The following is a 22,243-nucleotide window of genomic DNA, read 5'->3' on the forward strand; positions in this document are numbered from 1 at the left end:
TTTATATTGACAAAAAATAAACTAACAAGAACAGAAGATATCAAACACTGCCACGAATAGTGTCCCTCTGCCATGGCAAGGACCCCTTTGGGCTCAAAAAGTAGTCTGCAAAGAGTTCCCGAACTGCAATACCTGCAGTACCAGGTCGTTTATGCAGGGTCTGATCCAAGCCAAAAACTGTTGCCGTAGGAAATTCGTCCATGTCAACAGAAGAAGAGGAGATAGCCTCGTGAATCGTGAAGTTGTGTAGAACTACACAAGCTTGAATCACCAGGGCAGCATTCTCCGGATCCATTTGTATGGTTGTCAAAAACACCCTCCACTTGCTAGAGAGTATTCCAAAAGCGCACTCCACATACCGACGGGCACGAGTCAATCGGTAGTTTAAAATACGCCTCCTGACATCCAAACCACGCTTTGGGAAGGGCCGCATAACATGGTGAGTCAATGCAAACCCATTATCCGCCACGAAGACAAATGGAGCCGGCGGACAATCAGATCCGGGCAGTCTTCTGGACTCGGGACGGGCAAGCTGGGTGGCACGAAGCCGCTCACCCATTCTAGAAGCACTAAAGATGCGAGCATCCGCTGTGCTTCCATAGGCCCCGATATCAACCATTATAAACTTATAGTTACTGTCAGCAACAGCCATCAGCACTATAGAAAAATAATGCTTATAATTGAAGAATCGGGACCCAGAATGAGGAGGCTTCTTCACACGAATGTGCTTGCCATCCATTGCCCCCAGGCAGTTGGGAAACTGCGCTGAAACATTGAAGCCCTCAGCGGCGATCCGAAACCAATCGTCCACCTTGGGCTGTGGCATCACCGTCTCTCGGAGTTGTTGCTAGATGACCTGGCAAGTGTGACGCACAATCCGAGAAATCGTCGAGGTTCCCAAAAAAAACTCAAAATGCAGTGATGCAAACGAGTTCCCAGTAGCAAGGAATCTGTGGGGAAAATAAAAATAAAATATCATTAAAGTAGCCCAAGAAAGGGGACAGCATAAACATAGTTCCTATAATGCAGGGGTAGGGAACCTCAGGCTCTCAAGCTGCTGTGAAAGTACAATTGCCAACATGTTTTTTTTTTTTTGGGGTAACAGCATCATAAAGTATCCATGCTGGGAGTTTCAGTGTAAAACCAGCCAGAGAGCCGAGGTTCCCTAAGGCTGCGTTCACACGAGCGTGTCCGGATTAGTTCCGGATGCGTCCCGGTGTGTTGCGGCAAACCCGCGCGAGTAGGAATGCAATTGCAGTCAGTTTTGACTGCGATTGCGTTCCGATGTTCAGTTTTTATCGCGCGGGTGCAATGTGTTTTGCACGCGCGTGATAAAAAAACGACTGTGGTACCCAGACCCGAACTTCTTCACTGAAGTTCAGGTTTGGGTTCGGTGTTGTGTAGATGTTATTATTTTCCCTTATAACATGGTTATAAGGGAAAATAATAGCATTCTGAAAACAGAATGCTTAGTAGGTGATCAGTTGAGGGTTAAAAAAAATAAAAAAAATTAACTCACCTTCTCCTCTTGTTCGCGTAGTTCTCCCGGTCTCTTCTTTACTTCTCAAAAGATGAACTATGGGCTAAAGGACCTTTGGTGACGTCAGATCACATGCTCCAATCACATGGTCCATCACCGCGGTGATGGACCCTGTGATTGGAGCATGTGATCTGACGTCACCAAAGGTCCTTTAGCCCATAGTTCATCTTTTGAGAAGTAAAGAAGAGACCGGGACTTACGCGAACAAACGGAGAAGGTGAGTTAATTTTTTTTATTTTTTTTAACCCTCAACTGATCACCTACTAAGCATTCTGTTTTCAGAATGCTATTATTTTCCCTTATAACCATGTTATAAGGGAAAATAATACAGTGTATAGACAGTCACCTAGCAACCGTGCGTGAAAATCGCACCGCATCCGCACTTGCTTGCGGATGCATGCGATTTTCACGCAACACCATTCACTTCTATGGGGCCTGCGTTGCGTGAAAAACGCAGAATATAGAGCATGCTGCGATTTTCACGCAACGCATAAGTGATGCGTGAAAATCATCGCTCATCTGAACAGCCCCATTGAAATGAATGGGTCCAGATTCAGTGCGGGTGCAATGCGTTCACCTACCGCATTGCACCCGCGCGGAAATCTCGCCCGTGTGAACGCAGCCTAACACTCCTCCAATGCTTGATATGCCATGTCTTCAAACTGTCTATGGCTATTGTGAACGAATAGCCGCACAAAAATTAGATTAGCATGGATACTATAAACACTGCCACTAATGGTGGTGTAGCCACGGCTCAAATTAGAAATGATACACCTCCTGTGCGGACACCATTTACATGCACTATGTATATCAAAGGGAGGCTGATGGGGGACACTCTGCATGATGCTGACATTAGGCCAAATTTGCAATGAAAGCGGATTAGAAGACACAAAAAAAGCTATAAACTTCACATGTTATATGCCCTGGATACCAAATAACCAACTGAATTTAGAATGGTACTAACATATTAAAGCCAAAAAAAGGTATCTTCCAATAACACAGCCACATATCTTACAACATAAATTTTTGGTTCAAAATTCACTGAGCACCAAAGTCCTGCACATTAAAAATGTGTTCAACATTAATAAAATCTTGCTTACCTCAACGTGACGATGAGCCTTTCCTCTGGAGTAATGCTGCGCCTCATATTGGTATCTATGAAGGTAAGGACAGTATGTAGAGACGACAGCAAACAATCAAAGGTACCCACTGACATCCGGCAGAACGCAAAGAACTTCTCAGGATGCAGACGAAGATCTTTGGAAAGGCTATGGAAGTGTCCTTTTCGGTAGCGTTGAGACACAATGGGATGGACCCAAAAACGCCGCCTTCTAGTCGGTTCCTCATCCAAAAGGGAACGCTGGCCCCAGCGACGAGAAACAAGCCAGTGCAGTACAACTTCTTCCTCTGAATCATCCGCCATGGTGAGGGCCAAGACGAAAAAAAGGGAGAATACAATGACAGCAAAGCCAAGCAGCCAACAGAAACTCTGTGCCCTGTGGAGACTAAAGAAAATGGCCACCAAAAAAAACCTCAGGTGCCCAGCATATATACCTATATTGCTGGGTGTGGATATTAAAATGACATTGATTGACTTTTTTTTTTTTTGGTTGGGTCATGTCCGCAAAAAAAAGCGGAAGACACGTGGAAACACAATGAGGCCTTAGGCTACATGCACACGACCGTATGTGTTTTGCGGTCCGCAAATTGCGGATCCGCCAAAAAAACGGATGACTTTCCGTATGGATCTGTTTTTTTTGCGGATCTATTGTAATAATGCCTATCCTTGTCCGCAAACTAGAAAAAAATAGGACATGCACAATTTTTTTTGCGGAGCAACGGAACGGACATACTGATGCGGACAGCACACATTTTTTGCGGACCCATTGAAATGAATGGGTCCGCATCATGTCCGCAAAAAAAAACGGAACGGACACAGAAACTAAATACGGTCGTGTGCATGAGGCCATAGTCTGTTATTCCTACAGCCTCTAAGGAGATATTTACACTTGCCAAATTTGATGCAGAAATCCTTGAGACTGCTGAAGGAACAACCCCATTCATACGGTATGTATGGGACAGATTTTCAGACGCAGGTATTTCTCACACAAATCTGCCGCGTGTGAATTTAAAAAACATGCAGAAGATTTTTGCATTTTCGTGCAGATTTCTGCGTGTTTCTGCACCCTGACTGCACCAAAATACGCATGCGTTACTTGTGGCTTTTTGTAAGGATTTGATGCAGTTTTAACGCAGATATCACTCGTCCATTGAAAAGGGTGCAATACGCACCAAAAATCGCAAACATAATGGACATGCTGCAGATATCTAAATCCACACGGAACAAAAAAGCAAAGTGTACATGAGATTTGTATAATCTCAGACACATCGCTGGTACTGTATTAGGGCCCGTTCACACAAACGTATTTTGCGTTCCGTATACGGGTTGTTTTCTGCGTTCCGCATAAGGAACCATTCATTTTAATGGGTCCGCAAAAGATCATCCGTTGCTCTGTTCCGTGACCCCGCAAAAATTATGAGTCCTCTCCTATTCTTGTCCGTTTTGCGGACAAGAATAGGCATTTCTATAATGGGCAAATTGCGGAAGGCACACGGGCGGCATCCGTTTTTTGCGGATTCGCAATTTGCAGACCACAAAAAACAGCACGATCGTGTGAACAAGCCCTTACGCAGTGGTTTTTCTGCACGAGTATCCTGGTGGAAAAAAACTAGCGTAATCCACAACATGTGCAGGTAGCTACATTCACGTGGCGATTTTGCCACTCTCTGCTGCAGAAACTGCCGTGGTTACTGCCGTAGTTTTTTAACTATGGATGCCATGGAGTCGCTCATAGTTTATCCCCATAAAATGGTGCTAAACTGCGAACTGACTCCCGCTGCGGCTTCCAGTGCTGTCCGTGCAGACACCATACCAAGAAGGGACATGTCCCTACCTGGCACAATCGCAGCTTTAAACCGCCAACTGTGTGAACAGCGGTGCTGCCTCCCTCTGAGAACAACTGCAGGCGGAGATCATGCTGCCTCCCCCTAAATTTTGGAGCTGAATTTGCGCTAAAACTCTAGCGCCACAAACATAAATAGTCACTGGTACTATTACACGGCACACAGGCAGAGTGGCACATTTACTAAGACCAGCTTTTTACCGCGGTCTTAGTTTCCCGCTTTGTGCTGCCGTTAGATTCGTCTAAGTTATGTGGCAGTCCTTGCCCCTGTCTAAAGTAGTTTTTCACTAACATTTAAGCCTGTTTCCAAGTGTAAATGTTAGTAAATTTTCAGAGGCTGGAGTCGCAGCTTTGGCACAGCCCTTGGCACTCCCCTCCCCCCTCCCTTCACGTCAACCCTAACTGGCTGACATGGCATAAAACCAGCCATGCGACTAAATATTGACGCACGGGCCAGTTAAAAAAAGGAAACTTGTGACTATTTTGCGCTTAAAATGCTCGCCAGTCCCTTAGTAAATGTGCCCCAGAGAGTCCTGCACATGTACAAGGGTTGTCTGATGCAGCAAATCATACGTGTGTACTGGAAATAGGGCTGTGAGGTAAGGTAGAAGTATTTTGGCTTCTTAGGGTACGACCACACCGCGCGGTTGTGTGGTGCTTGTGACACGGCTGCGCTGTGGTCGGCCATATGGGCCGCAGAGGGCCCTAATTGAACTAATGAGACCACACTGTTTAGTGCATTGTTAAGTGCTCCGCCGCCATTAACCATAAAGACAGACTAAACAGTGCGGTCTCATTATTTAAAGGGTTTCTATCACTTCGTTTCACCTATTGAGCTTTCAGACACTAGCGATCCGCTAGTGTCTGCTTTATCTAACCATCCTAATATAAGAGCTTATTGTCCTGCCGTTTAGCTAAAAAAATAACTTATATAGATATGCAAATGAGCCTCTAGGTGCTATGGGGGCGTGATTAGCACCTAGAGGCTCCGTCTACCTTAACAAACTGCCGCCGCCCAGCGCGTCCCTCCAGCCCGCCCATCTCCTCCGGAATGCGATGCTCCTCGTATTCGGCGCATGCGCAGTGAATGTCGGATCGCTTCCCTGCTCAGACATCTCCACTGCGCCTGCGCCGATGACGTCATAGTGCTCCGAGGAACAGGCGCAGTGGAGATGTCTGAGCAGGGAAGCGATCAGACATTCACTGCGCATGCGCAGAACAGAGACGCGCACGGAGAGGATCGCTTCAGCTGGAGATGGGCGGGCTGGAGGGACGCGCTGGGCGGCGGCAGTTTGTTAAGGTAGACGGAGCCTCTAGGTGCTAATCACGCCCCCATAGCACCTAGAGGCTCATTTGCATATCTATATAAGTTATTTTTTTAGCTAAACGGCAGGACAATAAGCTCTTATATTAGGATGGTTAGATAAAGCAGACACTAGCGGATCGCTAGTGTCTGAAAGCTAAATAGGTGAAACAAAGTGATAGAAACCCTTTAAACTGTGTGAGAAGGCATCGGCTGCAGCTTTCTCGCAGCTCACCAAGCACAGCGCCACGCATTGTATAGTGGCTGTGCTTGGTATTGCAGCTCAGCTCCATCCTCTTCTATGGGGCTGAGCTGTGTCTAGGCCATGTAACCAATGAACGTGCCGTTCTCGAGCAGCTGATTGGCGGAGGTGTGGGGTTTCGGACCAACACGATCAGACACTGGATAGGTTTCTGGGGCTGCTCACTTTTGTATAGTAGGCACAAGTTCTGCCCCAGCTTGGACCTGTCTGTACACTGTATGGCACAAGTCTTCGGACAGGTTAGCAGCTCCAAAGCCTTTGGTTTTACATGGAAATATTCTGGCTTGCCGCAACCACCACTTGGTGGAGCTCTCTCCACATGGATGTCCACAGTGCCTACCACAGCCAGCTCTTCAGCGCCCTTCTAGAATGTTATCATTCATAATCTGGAGGAATTTTTAGGATAGGTTCAGATAGATTTTTTTGTGGGGAGGTTTTGAAGCAGATTTCTATTAAATGTTTTTCAGCCAAAGCCAGAAGTGGATCCATCAGGAAGGAGAAGTATATGACCTTCCTTTATATTTCCAATTCCTTTGAATCCACTTCTGGCTGAAAAACCTGAAGGGAAATCTGACTCAAAAAACCTTCTCCAAAAACCTCTAGTGAACCTACCTTTCGAGTTTAAAAAGCAAAGCAAACAAACATGTCCAATAAAAGGTGGACAGTTGCTATTGTATCGCCATTGTCTCTTTAAGACACAAAGGGTTAACAGGACACCAGTCCGTCTGCCGGCATTAAAGCCCCGCCTACTGTAGCGCAGGCGCTCTGGGTGCCATTGTGTGTCGTTCACTTTTGTACGCATGCTCTAACAAAATAGCGAAAATACACCGCTTGAGGCACTCCCGTCTCTCTCCTAGGTTTTGAAGCCTTCGGCCATTTTATTGTAGACCATAACTCATAACGGTTGTGCTTACACAAAATGGATCCATGTAGTAGAGACCGATTTTTACAGTCAGTGGTAAGCGAGAACATAAGCTAGAACACTCTACCTCTGACGCTGTTCTCTACAGTTCACGCATGCGCTTTCTTTAGTGACTCCTAACCACGCATGTGCGAACTAAGGGACGCCGCCAGGCGCGTTCATGACTGGCGCATGCGCGCGATCTAACCAACACAGCTCGAGTGTCTTTGGTTTCGTCCTATGCCGAGGACATGCGCGCTGTACAACGCTCTCTCCCCCGGCGCGCATGCGTGGGTTTTCCCTGGTTCTGAGCCAAGACAGGCGCGCCCCCGACACGGAGCGGGCAGCGGCCACGTAGCTGCGCGACACCGGGAACGCGCACAGAGGGGGGTGCTCGGTGTTGTGACGTGAACGGCGGAGGAGGAGGAGGACAGGAAGGAAGCTTCCCGGGAGCCATGGACCGAGACACCCCGGGAGGGAGGGTGAGTGAGAGAGGGAAGGAGCCGGGCGGGAAACGCAGGCCTAGTGCATTATGTGAGGTGGAAACCCCAGGCCGAGGCCTGGATATGGACTGTTAGTGACTGGAAAGTGAATGCACAGAGCAGGCCTGAGGGAGCTAGGCCGCAAGAAGTGCCTGTGATGTGACTGCAGGCAGGGGTGGCCTGTGGGGCTCTGCAGTCCTCAGTGTGTGGGGCTGACATCTCCTCAATGCTGTGGCCTAGGGAGGGGCAATTAACTGCTTACTGCCATCACTTTCATGAATTACCACAGAGGGGAGCAATTATTTACCCCTCCCTCCTAAAATGACAATCTGACTAGTGATTAAACTCATGCCCCTCTCTGGTCTCCGTTCACACCTGCGTTTATTCCAGTATATTTCTGTGTACGCCTGATCACAGGACATGGCGCTAGTAGTCGCGCTGTCAGCTTTGCGCCATTTTCTGGTGTAAAGAATGGCCCCTAACAAGGCATTCTGCCCGCCATGGCTATACTATGAACGGCATAAGAAAAAACCTAAGCGCGATATTTCATTACCCTGGGGCACATTGCTTTGCCCGCCAGTCGCTGGTTTCAGCCAGGGTTTACCTCCTGTCTGTGGGCAGCTTTAGATAATTCATTGGGCATCCTCCCCCCCCCCCCATTGACAGCTCTTAGGGCTGTCATTGGGGGCGCTTATTTAAAGGGGTTCTGGAGCGAACTGGGGTCTTTTTTGTGCCAGCAGTAAATAGTGGGTATACTGGCGTTACATTACGCATAGGATATAACCCTGGTGGACCCGCTTACTGATTGCTGGCACAACATCACTGGAGGCCCTTGTTGGTTGCACTCGCACGACAGTGGAAAAGAAAAGGATAAACTGTCAGTTTTCCATGGCCATTTTACGTGACTGTATGCATCCATCTTCAGTCCTATCTGTTCTGATCGCCTATTTTGCATCCATCTTTAACGTCCGTTAATTTTTTTTAAACCCCACCCCCTCAGTGTATATAATGTCCACCCCCTCCGTGCCCTCAGTGTATATAATGTCCACCCCCTCCGTGCCCTCAGTGTATATAATGTCCACCCCCTCCGTGCCCTCAGTATATATAATGTCCACCCCCTCCGTGCCCTCAGTATATATAATGTCCACCCCCTCCGTGCCCTCAGTGTATATATAATGTCCGCCCCCTCCGTGCCCTCAGTGTATATATAATGTCCACCCCCTCCGTGCCCTCAGTGTATATATAATGTCCGCCCCCTCCGTGTATATATAATGTCCGCCCCCTCCGTGCCCTCAGTGTATATATAATGTCCACCCCCTCCGTGCCCTCAGTGTATATATAATGTCCGCCCCCTCCGTGCCCTCAGTGTATATATAATGTCCGCCCCCTCCGTGCCCTCAGTGTATATATAATGTCCGCCCCCTCCGTGCCCTCAGTGTATATATAATGTCCACCCCCTCCGTGCCCTCAGTGTATATATAATGTCCACCCCCTTACGTGCCCTCAGTGTATATATAATGTCCACCCCCTTACGTGCCCTCAGTGTATATATAATGTCCACCCCCTTACGTGCCCTCAGTGTATATATAATGTCCACACCCTTACGTGCCCTCAGTGTATATATAATGTCCACCCCCTTACGTGCCCTCAGTGTATATATAATGTCCACCCCCTTACGTGCCCTCAGTGTATATATAATGTCCACCCCCTTACGTGCCCTCAGTGTATATATAATGTCCACCCCCTTACGTGCCCTCAGTGTATATATAATGTCCACCCCCTCCGTGCCCTCAGTGTATATATAATGTCCACCCCCTTCCGTGCCCTCAGTGTATATATAATGTCCACCCCCTCCGTGCCCTCAGTGTATATATAATGTCCACCCCCTCCGTGCCCTCAGTGTATATATAATGTCCACCCCCTCCGTGCCCTCAGTGTATATATAATGTCCACCCCCTTCCGTGCCCTCAGTGTATATATAATGTCCACCCCCTTCCGTGCCCTCAGTGTATATATAATGTCCACCCCCTTCTGTGCCCTCAGTGTATATATAATGTCCACCCCCTCCGTGCCCTCAGTGTATATATAATGTCCACCCCCTCCGTGCCCTCAGTGTATATATAATGTCCACCCCCTTACGTGCCCTCAGTGTATATATAATGTCCACCCCCTCCGTGCCCTCAGTGTATATATAATGTCCACCCCCTTACGTGCCCTCAGTGTATATATAATGTCCACCCCCTTACGTGCCCTCAGTGTATATATAATGTCCACCCCCTCCGTGCCCTCAGTGTATATATAATGTCCACCCCCTTCCGTGCCCTCAGTGTATATATAATGTCCACCCCCTTCCGTGCCCTCAGTGTATATATAATGTCCACCCCCTTCCGTGCCCTCAGTGTATATATAATGTCCACCCCCTTCCGTGCCCTCAGTGTATATATAATGTCCACCCCCCTTCCGTGCCCTCAGTGTATATATAATGTCCACCCCCTTCCGTGCCCTCAGTGTATATATAATGTCCACCCCCTTCCGTGCCCTCAGTGTATATATAATGTCCACCCCCTTCCGTGCCCTCAGTGTATATATAATGTCCACCCCCTTCCGTGCCCTCAGTGTATATATAATGTCCACCCCCTCAGTATATACACTGGCGATCAAAATTTTTTTCAGAAATAATGTAATCTACATTAATCATCATTTGAAGGATTTTTTGTGAGGGGTACACCATGCCATTAGAACAGTGTTTTCCAAAATAACCAAAGTACTTCAACATAAAACCTTTATTTTTCAGAAAACCTAATGATCATAATTAGAGAACACCAATGACTGTAGCACAGAGAAAGATTCTTACTACATTTTCTGCAGGTTACAGCAGTCAGGAGGGTCCAGGCTGTGAATGACTTCAGCACATCTGCGGTCACAGGACATCACTAGTCTCTCACACTGCTCTGGAGGGATTTTGGTTCTGTGACTGTTGTGGGTTTCTTGACCATAACTTTGTCACCAAGGATTTTCCAGAGGTTCTCTATTGGGTTTAGATCAGGACTCTGGGCTGGCCATTTCATTGTTTTTAGTTTCAGGGAACTGCTTTGCGCGGGAACGCGTGGAAGGAGCCATGTGTTGTTGAAGAAGGTTCTGATCCACACTTCACTCTGCCATGTAGCTGTCTGAGAAGAAAACATTCCCCAAATCATGACACTTCCTCCTTCACCTCTCACTGACTTCTTCACACACTTTGGGTTCAGTCTTTCCTCAGTTTGTCGACGAACATAATGTTTCCCATCAGACCCAAATAAATTAAACTTGCTTTCATCACTAAAATGAACTCTGGAGCACTTCTCCTCTGTCCACACAACATGCTCCTCAGCAAAGTCTAGCCTTTTGATTCTTTCTGCTAATGAGAGGTTTGGTCACTGCAGAGTGGGCTTTCCTTCCAAATGCTCTTAAAGGGGTTCTGCACTTTGTTTTAACTGATGATCTATCCTCTGGATAGATCATCAGCTTCTGATCGGCGGGGGATCGACACCCAGGACCCCCACCGATCATCTGTTTGAGAAGGCAGCGGCGCTCCAGGAGCGCCACGGCCTTCTAACTGTTTACCACTGGCCCACTGACGTCACGACTAGTATCAACTAGCGTGGGCGGGGCTAAGATCTGTTCACTTAAATGGAGCTTGGCCCCGCCCATGCTAGTTGATACTAGTCGTGACGTCACTGGGCCAGCGGTAAACACCCCATCTGTGCCCTCAGTATATATAATGTCCATCCCCACACTGCCCCTCAGCCTCAGTGTATATAATGTCCTCCCCCGCCGTGCCCTCAGTATATATAATGTCCCACGTAATGCCCTCAGTATATAATGCCCACCCCCTCCATGCCCTCAGTGTGTGTATGTGTATATATATATATATGCGCCACCCCCTCTGTGCCCACAGTATATATAATGTCCATCCCCACAGTGCTCCTCAGTGTATATAATGTCACCCCCTCTGTGCCCTCAGTATATATAATGTCCCACTTAGTGCCCTCAGTATATATAATGTCCATGCCCACAGTGCCCCTCAGTGTATATAATGTCCACCCCCCTCTGGGCCCTCAGTATATATAATGTCCCACGTAGTGCCCTCAGTATATAATGTCCACCCCCACAGTGCCCCTCAGTATATCTAGTGCACTCATTATATATAATATAGTGTCCACAGTGCACTTTGTAGATATGTTGCTCCCCAAGATCCCTCAGTATGTATAATGCGCCAATTTTTTATATTTTTGACCCCTTTGTCTTTCTCTATAGTGCCCCCCCACCCTTGGTAGGTCCGACATTAAAGGGGTTGTCTCACTTCAGTAAGTGGCATTTATCATGTAGATGCAGTTAATCCAAGACACTTACTAATATGTTGTTACTATCCATATTGCTTCCTTTGCTGGCTGGATTCATTTTTCCATCACATTATACACTGCTCGTTTCCATGGTTACAGACCACCCTGCAATCCATGAGTGGTGGTCGTGCTTGCACAATATAGGAAAAAAGCATCAGCCTCTCTGGTGGCCAGGACCATGGGAACACACACATACTAGTGCTTTTTCCTTTATTGTGCAAGCACGACCACCACTGATGGATTGCAAGGTGGTCTGTAACCATGGAAACGAGCAGTGTATAATGTGATAGAAAAATGAATCTAGCCAGAAAAGGAAGCAATATGGATAATAACAATACAAGACACTTACTAATATATTAACTTTCTCTACATGATAAATGCCACTTACTGAAGTGACACAACCCCTTTAACAAAAATAATAATAATAATACTCCCCTCACCACAGGCATGGCTAGGAACACTCGCTCTGCACTGGAGGCAGCAGGACCTCCCAGCATCGTGACGTCACATGATCATGCTGGGATCCTCAGGTCCTTCTACCTCCAGTGCGGAGTGAGTGTTCCCAGCATGCATGTGGTGAGGCGAGTGTGTGTGTGTGTGTGTGTATATATATATATATATATATATATATATATAATTATGCCTAGGGGACCCCCTTTTTAACAAGCTGTTAGACGGGTGCATTTCTGTCTAAACGGCTGTTAAAAACTGTATTCACAGCTCTTTAAAAAGGGTGATTAGTCCCATAGACTGCAATGGTTCTGAGAACAGCTGCAGCCTTAGTTCAGAGGTCACTGCTATGACTGCCGTGTCACGTGTTGTATGTGTGTATCGTCCCCATCGCTGTCAATCAGTAATGGGACTACAGCCCCCAGCATTTCCTGACAACTTTCCACTGTCAGAGCATGCTGGAACTGTAGTTCCCCCACAGCTTGCAGACCGCAGGGGTGAGGTAAAGCAAGGCCCTTTACTTATAGGAAGTGGTTACTGCTTATTATTAATGGATATAATTATATTGTCACTTTTAGGCCTCATGCACACGACCGTTGTGTGTTTTGCGGTCTGCAAATTGCGCATCTGCAAAACACGTATGGCGTCCATGTGTGTTCCACAATTTGCAGAACGGCGCGGACAGCCATTAATATAACTGCCTATTCTTGTCCGCAAAACGAGTGATGTCTGCATCTTTTGTGGCCCGATTGAAGTGAATTGGTCCGCATCCGAGCCGCCAAAACTGTGGCTCGGATGCGGACCAAAACAACGGTCGTATGCATAAGGCCTTAGCCGTGTGGAGCAGACACAGATTACATTGTTCAGCAATTGTAATCCCTCTGTAATTATTCCCTGGTCATGTGACCGAATAAATGACAGGAACGCTGCTATTCAGATGGTTGTCAGCTGCAGTTTGTGCAATGTGCTCGGTGGTCCTATAAACGGTGATCTGGTGTGCGCTGCAGCCTAAGGGTATGGCCTCCCAGCGACATTTCATATAACGTATTTCAGTGGTGTCACAGAGCGAAATGCTGTTACTACAGTCGGCGCAACAGTCGTGTAAAATCCATCCCAGTGAGATTTTGTTGAGACTGCATATCACATTGGGACGCAATACACATTATGTGAAAAGTAGTGTCACCAATGTCACCATGACATCATACCTTATTGTGCCGTGCGACACTTCGCTGTGTAGCCGTTCCCTTAGCCAGTGATGTCATGTTCATCGGTCACATGATCTATGTGCAGTTCAGTCCGATTCAAGTGAGTGGGCTGCAGTATGAAGTCCAGCCGCTATACAGTGTACGGTGCTGTGAGGAAGCCATAGTGCTTGTCATCAGCATCCCTTTCAAAAAGCTGGTCCGTGGGGGTGCTGGGAGCCAGACACATTCACTGGTCGAAGCCTCTAGTTCATGGTTTTTTACATTATTTCACAGAAGCCCAAACACTGATGATGTGTTTATGCCTGGTACAGGGCCAGAGTGGGCGGGGCATGTGACGGAACAAGGAGCTGACAATCTGTCATGTTTCGCCCTCTCAGGCTCTGCCATGGGCTTGTTGGATTGTTTCTACATAAAGTATGGGGTATGTTTAGGCAGGTTCTGGGCCTGTATATTCACTGTCCTCATCGGGGCAGGTAATCTGCCAGCACAATACAGGCTCAGGCGCTGGCATTTACATCTGTTTGCATAGCAGTCACTGCAGGAATAGCAGGTGAGGTGCTGCGATGTGTTCATGCCTTTGTCCTCTACCTATTTCTGATGCAGCCACACACTCCTGTGGATAAATCTGTCCTTCATACTGCGCGCGCTGCTTTCTCTCATGGTTATAATGCTGGTATTAGATGTGAAGGACAGATGAGGCTACTTTCACGCTAGTGTTAATATTTTCCGGTATTGAGATCCATCATAAGGTTTCAATACCGGAAAAAAAAAAAAACGCTTCTGTTTTGTCCCCATTCATTGTCAATGGGGGCAAAACGTAACTGAACGGAATGCTCCAAAAAGCATTCTGTTCCGTTCTCGTACCGGAGAGCAAACCGCAGCACGCTGAGGATTGCTTTCCATCCTGGGATGCTAGTGTTAAAGTAGCCTAACACCCAGAGATGTACCATCGGCCGGAGTCATGAGGAATGAATGAAAGACATGGGGGGAACTTATCATCCCCTCTGCTCCAGAAAACTGGCGCCAAAAATGTAGTGACTGGGGATTTCAGGAACTGCTCACCACTTTTCAAAGTAGTGAGTGGTTTGGGGCTGTCATAGATGGCCCGTCACATTTATACATCAGAAAACATAGGCTATAGCGGAAATCTACATCAGCCCCTTTTGTGGTGCAGATCTCTGCTTTGGAGCACGGAGCAGTACAAATACTACCATCCATGCGCCTCTTGACTCCAGCAGAGAGATTAAGGCACCTTTCACACAAGCAAGTTCCACGCATTGGACTCGCAGGGTGGGTTAGTGAGAGCACCTGTCCTGACCTCCCAGCAGTGACGGGGTTGCGTAGCATAATATTGGTTTATGATACTCTGTAACCCTTAGAGGTCTGGAATGTATTGGATAACACTGATGTAATGCTGTCAGTGTTAACCAATACATTCCAGAATAAGGGTTACATCGTATCATAAATCAGTATAATGTTCTGCGACCCCGTCACTGCTGGAAGGTCAGGACGGGTGCTCTCATTGACACGCCCTGCGAGTCCAATGTGAAAGGGGCCTAAGACCGTTGTGTAGGACTCCAGTCTTCATCAATCTCCCCCAGGATGTTCAGGGTTCTCTGTAATGATAGTCAGTGGTGTCACAATGTACCTTTTTTTTTTTTTTTTTTTGCGTCTGTTGCGTTGCATGACACGCGTGCTGTACCCTTTTTGATCACGAGACACGTGTCACCATGTAGCCGGACTGTATCGTTCAGTGTTCAATTTGCTCTATAAATGAAAGGGCCACTAAACCTGAAGTCTGCGTGCTCGGGCATGTGTTCTTAATGGCGGAGGAGAATAAAGGCCAGACACTTATTGGTGGCTTATCTCCTATGAGAAAAGCACAGTGAGACATACCCATCTGCTGTATGGAAGAAGTGGTGGCCCCACATATGTTCAGTAGTCAGTCCATCAAATGTTGGTGCCTCCAGTCCATTCATGTGTGTGATAATGCTCCTCCATCTTCTGACATGGTGGTCTATCATTTCCACCTCAAAAGTGGTAAATGTCAAACAGTAATGGGTGCAGTAGTTGCAAAATGTGCACTACATGTCCCAGCATGTCTTAAGTTGTCGGCATAAGCACTGTATTCAGCCGCTTATACCTTCTCATAGTGTTGCCATACTGCTATCCTGAGTAGGTATCTTTCTATTTGTTACCAATGCAAAAGTAAGGGTACGTTGAATATACGTCCGAAAAATCCAACCTGTAATTGCCACGGACTGACCCTTGGGCGTCTGCCATAGATTTGCAGTTAGTTACACCGCAAATCCAACCGCCATCCAGTGGGAGAAATGTGCTTGTGGAAACCGCAACAAGAAGGCGCACGTCGCTTTATTTCTACTATGCGGTGGACTACTAGTGGGAAAACAGAAAAAAGATGTGGACATAATCCGCGTCTCTCCTTTGTGTCTGCGAGGAGTTATTTTGTTTCTCTGTAACCCCAGAGATGCATCGCTCCCTCCCTTTCCTTGTCTTCTGGGTCTTATTACACAAGATGCCAGAGAAATAAGAAAATACATGTCTGCCTCTTTGGGTTCCTCGTTCTACTAATCACCTCTGGCCAAATACAAAGCGCTGTGCCTTTTGGAAATGAAAATCCCAACTATGAAGGTGAGTTCACTGCTAGCAGCGGCTGGTTGTCACCATGTGTCAGTGGGCGCCATGGAGGGATTGGATGACAGCGCCCCTCTTGGACTGGGGCTGCCCATGGTAAAAGTGCAATACCAGAGACAGCCCATGGATGAGAGCGGTGTTTGGGGGCAGGGCACCCGCTAGAATGATAGACCTGGATGATATATGGATGGAGCTCGCTATGTGTCACTGAGTGGCTGGGAATTTGACAAATGTAGAAATGTGATGCTGATGTATGTGTGAGGACCTCTTACTGGGTCACTAAACAGTGGGGTATTCGGAGTGCTTTGTCCACCTATGGAGTAAAGGTAATAACCAAAATTTCATCCTGGATCTGTTCAAGTTTCCACTAAAGAGGGAGACAGAAAATCCTCCATGTGCATCGATAAAGAAAAGAAGCCTAATCTACTTTTATTATTGGAATATATCTTTTTACAAGCGTGAGCCTTCTGGAAATCTGGAAAGCCTATTCCCTGTCTGCTGAGCACAGCCTGCTGCAAATCCCTCCCACAGGATCCTGATGTCATTGTGTTAGGAGTGCCGCAGATGGTTGCCACCTTTGGTGGGGTCATACTTACTATCGAGGTCTATGATCCATCCCTCGCTCTTTACCGGGCAGACACTTGAGGATTCTCGGGCAAGCTGAATTGTCTAATGGCAGAGAAGAGATTGATCATAAGCTTATTGTGTTCAGGACATGTTTCATTTCACATTTGTCTGTCTTCCCAGTCATTTGACGTTCGCTCTAATTGTCCCACCTATGTTCAGCAATTGCACAAAAGGCCCCATTGTCCGTGCGCCACCCGTGTCAGTGGTTGGGATAATTGTGCCTCTCGGATGCACACTTACAGAGGTTTGTTCCCTGTGTCCTGCATTGCTTCAGCAGGAATGCGTAAAGATCCGTCCTTTTGTTGGACAAGGAGGGGAGGGAGAGAGTTTCCAACGACGTGTGCGATAGAGAAAGGTTACACTACAAGGTTGGAGTTGACGTGCCTTCTGAGCAGGAACGTGTGTGCTACTGTCTTCATGGCCTAGTTAGGGATGGTTAGAATCCTGGAGAGGTGTAACTGGCTCCTATGGTCTACAGTAGCCTGCCTGACTTTCATATGAGATCAATAGACATCCAACTTAAAATCCAGGCATCAGCAGCAGACACTGCCGTAGAGGTCTTTTTCATACAAAACTTCATTTGTGATATGACGAGAAGAAGTTTACACCATCAGACGTCATCATAAAGGGAGAGTTTCTCCACAGTCCCGTATGGCAGCTCTTGGACTGTGCGCAATACTCCACTGCTAACTCCCTATACCTCTCTAGGGGATATTCACATAATGTTTGAGATTTTCTCTGCGTTTTCCAGGCTGTAATCTGCACCCAAAAGCACCTTCGGGAACCTTCGCCGTAGTTCATAAGGCGCGATTTATCCATGTATGTCGTTAAAATCCGTGTTGCCAAAAAACTAAAATGGTTGGTATGTCCGTTCTTGTCATGGTTTCCGCATGGAAGCCACGGACATTGGCCTTAATATGTTTAGCCCTATTAAATTAGGAGCTCCTCATTCAGATCCACAGCAGAAATCAAGAATTTTTCCGAAGTGTGTGACTCCATTGTGTTATCTCATGCTGTGAAATTTTAAAGTAGCGGCGAAAAATCCACACGGATTTGAGGGCGTCCTTTGAAATTTTTAGTTTTGTTTTAGTGCGGCTTTTCACATCTAGCGTCGCCCTTTACACCGAGTAGGCAGAAATCCTGTCCAAAAGCTGCTTGTAAGAAATGCGGCTTTCTTTCTGGATTTGCTGCAAAGTCCACAGTGGAAAAGGTTTGTGTGGACTCAGCTTTACATAATGCAACTTTACTACAGCCTAGCGGGGAGGGTGCATGATACTTTAAGGGTCTTTACACCTAAGAATCAGGTCTGACAACTAATTGACAAAAATGCCAGTAGCAAAAATCGTGTGTGTCCAGCGTTACATCATGTTTCCCATAGACTTTCATCTAACATCGGGAGCTGGCGTTTTTACTCTGGTTAAAAAAAAAAATACGCTCCTAAATCCTTCGGTACAAAAAACTGCAAAAGTGCAGGACAGCACCACGGAAAACTTGTGTCAACCCATCCTAAGGGGATTCTCTGGGCTTTAAAGGGTTTCACTTCCGCAAATGGCATTTATCATGTAGAGAAAGTTAATACAAGGCACTTACTAATGTATTGTGATTGTCCATATTGTCTCCTTTGCTGGCTGGATTAATTTTTCCATCTCATTATATACTCCTCGTTTCCATGGTTACAACCACCCTGCAATGCTTACACAATATAGAAAAAAGCTCTGGCGTATTTGCACTCCCATGGTGCCAGGCACTGGAAAGGCTAGTGTCTTTTGCTAGGTGTGCAAGCACGGCCACTGCTGATGGATTGTAGGGTGGTTGTAACCATGGGAACAAGCAGTGTATAATGTAATGAATCCAGCAAAGGAGGCAATATGGGTAATAACAATTAGGGTTGCATCGGGTATTGAATTATCAATACTTTTGTACCCGGATTGATTTCCCGGCGACAGGGAGATCCCACCATCAGGGATCATCCCTGGGCAAAGGTTCACCTAGGGCGGGTACAGGGAGAGAATTATCTCCAGCACATATACCTATCATCAACGCCACAAGTGCCCTTGTGGAATTTGCACTATCTACACAGTATTAATTTCACTAGTTTACGGTGGTAGCTGGGCGACATCCTGTCCTGATACTTCTTAGGTCACCTAGTTATCACAGGGTGATGTATTCTACTTTTAATTAAATCAATAAAAGCTCATTTTTAAAAGGGTGCAAAACCCTAGGTCAGTGGTTGGCAAAGTGCAGCTCGCGAGCCACAAGCGGCTCTTTTTATCCTTGAATGTGGCTTTTTGGTGCAGCCATATCGCGCCACTCAAGCTTGCAAAATGTCCGTCATGCGCCTCCTGTCCCGTCTGTCTGCTCCTTCCACTTTATGAATGAAGCAGGCAGGCGGGGCAGGAGGCGCATGACGGAGGGTGAGATGTCGCGCTGCGCACAGCAGCAGAAGGGCGGGCAGCGGCGGACTTTCAGCAGAACACCGGCCATGTGAGGAGTGGTGAAGAGGCCGCCGCTCAGGTCCAGGAGGAGCGAAATGTCCTGCAGCAGAAAGGTAGGAGCTGCCCCCGGTGTGTGCACTGCATCGGCCCCGCCGCAAGTGTCCCTGCCTCCTCCCTTCCCCCCACTAATACATTACTTTACTTACTGGAGGGCACGTATGGGGGATATCTGTGGAGGGCACTTATGGGGGATATCTGTGGAGGGCACTTGTATAGCATCTTATGCTATATATGTGTCATCCACAGATATCCCCCACAAGTGCGTCATCCACAGATATCCCCCACAAGTGCGTCATCCACAGATATCCCCCACAAGTGCGTCATCCACAGATATCCCCCACAAGTGCGTCATCCACAGATATCCCCCACAAGTGCGTCATCCACAGATATCCCCCACAAGTGCGTCATCCACAGATATCCCCCACAAGTGCGTCATCCACAGATATCCCCCACAAGTGCGTCATCCACAGATATCCCCCACAAGTGCGTCATCCACAGATATCCCCCACAAGTGCGTCATCCACAGATATCCCCCACAAGTGCGTCATCCACAGATATCCCCCACAAGTGCGTCATCCACAGATATCCCCCACAAGTGCGTCATCCACAGATATCCCCCACAAGTGCGTCATCCACAGATATCCCCCATAAGTGCGTCATCCACAGATATCCCCCACAAGTGCGTCATCCACAGATATCCCCCACAAGTGCGTCATCCACAGATATCCCCCACAAGTGCGTCATCCACAGATATCCCCCACAAGTGCGTCATCCACAGATATCCCCCACAAGTGCGTCATCCACAGATATCCCCCACAAGTGCGTCATCCACAGATATCCCCCACAAGTGCGTCATCCACAGATATCCCCCACAAGTGCGTCATCCACAGATATCCCCCACAAGTGCGTCATCCACAGATATCCCCCACAAGTGCGTCATCCACAGATATCCCCCACAAGTGCGTCATCCACAGATATCCCCCACAAGTGCGTCATCCACAGATATCCCCCACAAGTGCGTCATCCACAGATATCCCCCACAAGTGCGTCATCCACAGATATCCCCCACAAGTGCGTCATCCACAGATATCCCCCACAAGTGCGTCATCCACAGATATCCCCCACAAGTGCGTCATCCACAGATATCCCCCACAAGTGCGTCATCCACAGATATCCCCCACAAGTGCGTCATCCACAGATATCCCCCACAAGTGCGTCATCCACAGATATCCCCCACAAGTGCGGACAAGTTTAATAAAAGTAAAAAATTATAAAGATAAAATGAAATATTAATCAAGATCCAAATAAAAGAAAGTACATATAAAAGTATGTAAAAACACACTCTGGGCTCATGCCCACGAATGTAAGGGCGCCGTGCCTGTGCTGCGGACCGCAAATAGCGGTCTGCAATGCACGGACACAGACCATGGGGCAGCTGCATGAGGATCGCTGACCCATTCACTTGAATAGGGTTCACGATCCGCATCCGACTGCCCGCACCGCAAAAAAGTAGCGCATGCTGAAGTGAATGGGTCCATGATGCGGGCTGCACACGGCCAGTGCCCCTGTATTGCGGACCCGCCGTATGCGGCCTGCAATATGGCAACGGCTGGCACACGGTCGTGTGCATGAGCCCTAATAGTCCTCACTGGTACTGTTGACGCAATATTTTAGGTTTTAAAAATGTGGCTCTCGAAAGAAATTTCAATCGTGGCTTTGGCGATATTTGGCTCAGTTGACAAAAAAGTTTGCCCACCACTGCCCTAGGTTAATACTCATTTCATGGACACCTATACTACTGCTATATATCTAACTTTTCTTCGGGATTTATTGACAAAAAAAATTAGCCCCTACATAAGACAGTCTCCCAAAAAAAAAAAAAAAAAAACGATGGCTTTCAGAATATGGAGACACAAAAAATAATAATTTTTTCAAAAATAATAATTTTTTCAAAAATGTTTTATGTAAAACTGAAACAAACAAAAAAAGTATTTATTTTGGTATTGTCACGTCCGTAACAACCTGTTCTATAAAAATACCACATGATCTAACCTGTCAGATGAACATTGTAAATAACAAAAATAAATAAATAAATTGTTACCTTGCCTCACAAAAAGTGTAATATGGAGCAACCAAAAATCATATGTACCCTAAAATAGTACCAACAAAACTGCCACCTTATCCCGTAGTTTCAAAAATGGGATCACTTTTTTGGAGTTTCTACTCTAGGGGTGCATCAGGGGGGCTTCAAATGTGACATGGCAACTTAAAATTATCCCAGTGAAATCTGCCTTCCAAAAACGATATGGCGTTCCTTTCCTTCTGCGCACTGCCGTGTGCCTGTACAGCAGTTTACGACCACATATGGGGTGTTTCTGTAAACTACAGAATCAGGGCAATAAATAGAGTTTTGTTTGGCTGTTAGAGGATCATTCATGCGATTTTATTAAGGGAGATATGTACCTGTGTGCTGCTGTGCCCTGCCGGAATTTCTCTGCTCAGTATGCGAAGGCTACTTTCACACTGTCGTTTGGTGCGGATCTGTCATGGATCTACACAGACGGATCCGTTCAGATAATACAACCGTGGGGGGGGGGGCATAACTGCGCGCAGGAGCGCTATTTTAAAAAAACAGGCAGGGTAGTAGCAGCTACAGATATTTATCTCACTTACTACAAACCAATGAATCGTCCTCTTTAAGGTGAAAAATGGCAGGGTCCTGAAGGGACCGTCTGTATCGCGGTGGAGTGGAAGGGCTTCTGTGGACTTTTGTGTCCCCACACAGCAAAAGATAGGACATGTCCCGTCTTTCGCCTCATCTTGTGGATCGCAGAGCCATTTAAGGCAACACGGCAATGGCGCTCCCACGGTCATGTGCATGAGGCCTAAAATGGTACCAACAAAGGGTCATGTTCAGTGCAGAAATTCACCTGCTGTGTGGATTTAGAAATCTGCAGCGTGACAATTGTTTGTATCAT

At 47.1% G+C, this 22,243-nt stretch overlaps 1 protein-coding gene across 2 annotated transcripts in view; it reads left to right on the plus strand.

The window, feature by feature from the left end:
* The first annotated feature begins 7,275 nt into the window (after positions 1–7,275).
* The window catches only part of ZNF652 (zinc finger protein 652), a 54,567-nt gene continuing 39,599 nt past the window's right edge, over positions 7,276–22,243 (plus strand). For both annotated transcript variants that reach the window (XM_040435127.1, XM_040435128.1), the window contains exon 1: positions 7,276–7,451. The gene's annotated coding sequence lies outside the window, so the exon portion shown is untranslated. The remainder of the gene's footprint in view (positions 7,452–22,243) is intronic.

The sequence above is a fragment of the Bufo bufo genome, chromosome 6 (genome assembly GCF_905171765.1).
Source record: "Bufo bufo chromosome 6, aBufBuf1.1, whole genome shotgun sequence".
NCBI classification, from domain to species: domain Eukaryota; kingdom Metazoa; phylum Chordata; class Amphibia; order Anura; family Bufonidae; genus Bufo; species Bufo bufo.